The sequence below is a fragment of the Orycteropus afer genome, unplaced genomic scaffold (assembly GCF_000298275.1).
Source record: "Orycteropus afer afer isolate SDZICR_OR568_19922 unplaced genomic scaffold, OryAfe1.0 scaffold00658, whole genome shotgun sequence".
Lineage (NCBI taxonomy): Eukaryota > Metazoa > Chordata > Mammalia > Tubulidentata > Orycteropodidae > Orycteropus > Orycteropus afer.
In genome coordinates this window covers 331,788-335,352 of record NW_006922245.1, presented here as the reverse complement: position 1 = coordinate 335,352, position 3,565 = coordinate 331,788, and positions in this window count along the sequence as shown.

Below are 3,565 nucleotides of genomic sequence, written 5' to 3'. Positions count from 1 at the left end.
AGAAAAGTTCACTAATGCGGGTTCATTGGGTTTCTCTGGGTGTCTTATTTTAAGAGGTAACTCATATGAAGATTTTCCTGTTTCCTTCCTGTTGTCAAGATTCAGGAGTACAGATAATGTGTTATTAGAAGAGGAAGAAAGGAGTGAGTGATAGAGAACAATTGGAGACTTTGGTGGAGCAGATGGAACAGTGGATGGTGCAGAAGATGTCGTGGAATTTTGACACAATAATTCTGTATTCACTTTAGTCATTTTAGAGACCATATCATGTACAGAGCCAATCTTGCTCACTTAAATTTTCGGTGGCTTCAAAATACCAATTAAAACTCATCCATTGAATTTAACTTGAGAACAAGTCTGTTTTAATTTGCCGTGCAAAAAGGTTAATCTAGACAAATTAAAAGACTCTCAAAGTGGCCACATGTATTCTAAACTATCTTCAGTAAGATTATGACAGGTGTTCAGTAAACAGTAAATAGAAGCGCCATAAAGTTTACTCATATGATGGGCTTGGTTTCCCACAGGGAAATCTCCGTCTTTATATTTTAAATAACCCTTTGGAAAAAAAAAAAAAAAAAAACCCAAACATGAACTGAAAATAAAAGTGTAGGACTATTTTCAATTGCCTTGGAGGCAAAAATTTTTGTGGAGCACTACTTTTGCTTTTCTGAGTCAGAAAATCCTAGAGAGGAATGCCACGGATTTGGACAGTGTTTTGCTTGGACCAATTTGTTCCTTCATTGTGTGAGCATTTGCTTGCATTTGGCAGGCAGCCTAGTGTTCTGGCCTTTCTTCCAACCACCTTATCCAGTCACAAGAGTTTATGTCACACATCATGAGCACCAGCAACTACCCTAATGGCTTTTACTGGTAGATTTGTACCCACATTTTGTGATTTTTAGTGAATCAGAGCTCTTTTCAAAGTAGAATTACTTACACAGTTGCTGAGGCTTCAAGAAGTAGAATAATATCCATCTAGAAAAAAGTATGAACCAGTCCTAGAATAAATTTATGAGAAAACAAATATTTATAAAATGAAAGATAATCTTCAGTAAAGCTCAGGGAGCTCTACACAAAAAAAAAGGTGAGATCAGAACTCAGAGAGATTACCTAAGGCAACTCTTGTGGAGGTCCAGGAAGTGGCAAGCCACGAGGGTCCTCCTGGAACTGAGGCCCCAGTTCCTAAATCTCCCAGGAGTCACTCCAGCAGCTCTACTTTGGACACTGCTTCTGACAGTAAGAAATGCCATAGAGCAAAATTATAGAGTCTGGTTGAAATTAAAAGTAAAAAAAGCTTTTATTGAGAGTTAAAGTAGTTTTCAAATTGGAAATCACAGGGTCTAGAGGATTCTGAACCAAGTGATCCAAAGAGGAGATAATGCAAAGAGTTTATGTAAGAAAATACAAGGCAATTCAGTAAAAATTCAGTGGTCAGTTGACATTTGGGTAATAACTTCAGAAAAATTCAGTGATTGTTAGACATTTAGGTAATAATTACAGAATTGAGCAATGGTACATCTGATTGGCAGCAGATCACATATGTTACTAAAATTGCTTTCTAGGTCACAAAATCATTAAATTGGGTACATCTGGCCTTGAAAGCCATTCTGGTAGCATAGTGCCTAAGGCATTTGACTGCTAACCAGAAGGCTAGCAGTTCAAACCCACCAGCCACTCCTTGGAAAGAAGACTGGGCAATCTACTTCCGTAGAGATATCGCCTCAGAAACCCAAGGAGGGGTCTCTATGAATAGGAAAACAACTCAACAGCAGTGAGTGAGTGAGTGAATGGTCTTGAAACAATTATGAGACACTTCTTGTGTGACTGTAGGGAGGACATGCAAAATTCTAAAGTTTATTTTTAGTACGCATTTATTCAGAGAATTGTTTTGGACCTAACTTCTGAGGCATCAAGTACAACATGTGAGCAAACAAAATTACATTGTTCTCTGAAATTGTCTGCCAAGTAATTTTCTCAGGGCACAGTGGAGAGTTACAGAAATGACAGGCTGTGTTCTTGATTAAAACTCAAAATATAGCTTTAGCTTCATACCTTGGCATAGACATCATCTCATGTCAGGAGTCCTAAGTTAATTGAAGGTGCTCTCACTCACATTCCAAAACAAAACATTATTTGTTAGATATTTTTCTAAATACTTTCTAATGGGAGCTCTGGTGGTCTACTGCCTAAGACATTTCATTGCTAACCAGAAGGCTGGCAATTCAATCCTACCAGCCTCGCCTTGGAAGAAAGATTGGGCAATCTACTTCTGTAGTGATACCACCTCGAAAACCCAAGGAGGGGTCGCTATGAGCCAGATCTGACTCAACAGCAGTGAGGTTTTTTTTTTTTTTGTTTGTTTCCTAACGTTATGGTATGTAATCAAATTAATATAGTATTAACAGAAGAATTAACAAATAGCACAATACATTGTATGAATTAAATAGACTGTTTTAAAATAGATCTAAATATCCATTGGAATTTAAAATCTTTCAACACTGGTATTTAAATTTAGTGGGAAAAGAATAGTTCATTTAATGAATGGAATTAGTGTGATTATCTGTCAACCAAAATGGAAGAATGCTCTTGGCACTTCTCAAGCTGAAAGAACTGAGGAAAAAATTTAAGCCTCGAGTTATAATATTGGAAGATTCCATGGACAAAATATTGAATGATAATAAAATTTAAAAAGTAAATTTGAACAGGAAGCATCAAAAGAAGATGGAAAGAATACCCAGAGTCACTGTACCAAAAAGAACTAGTAGATCTTCATCCATTTCAGGAGGCGGCATATGATCAAGAACCAATGGTGTGAAAGGAAGAAGTCAAAGCTCCACTGAGGTAATTGGTGAAGAACAAGGCTCCAGGAATTGACAGAATACCCATTGAGATGTTTCAACTTGCAAATGTCCTGCTGGAGGCTATGCCAAGAGATTTTGAAGACAGCTACCTGGCCAATTGACTGGAAGAGATCCATATTTGTATCCATTCCAAAGAAAGGTGATCCCACAGAATGTGGAAATTATAGAACAATAGCATTAATGTCGCACAAAGAATGCTGAAATTACCATGGACTGCTAAAAGTACTAACAGATCTGTCCTGGAGGAAGTGCAGCCGGATGCTCCTTGGAAGCAAGAATGGCCAGACTTCATCTCACCTACTTTGGTCATGTGATCCGAAAGGACCATTCCTTGGAGAAGGATGTCATGCTTGGTAAGGTGGAGGGTCCACAAAAGAGGGGAAGGCCCTCAATGAGATGGATTGACACAGTGGCTTCAGTGATGGGCTCAAGTATAGCTGGGATCGTGGAGCTGGCGCAGGACTGGTCGGTGTTTCACTCTGCTGTGCATAGGGTTGCTATGAGTTGGAGATGACTCAATGGCACCTAACCAACATCTGTCAGTTTTGAATTTAAGAAAAGATAGGCTCCTTCCATAATAAAATTTAAAAAGTAAATTTGAACAGGATTTTATGGGCGTTAATTTGTTAAAATACAATTTAAATAAATGTTTGATATCCTTGGCATGACAGATACCTCCCAAAACAGTACAGAAAAACTAGAAG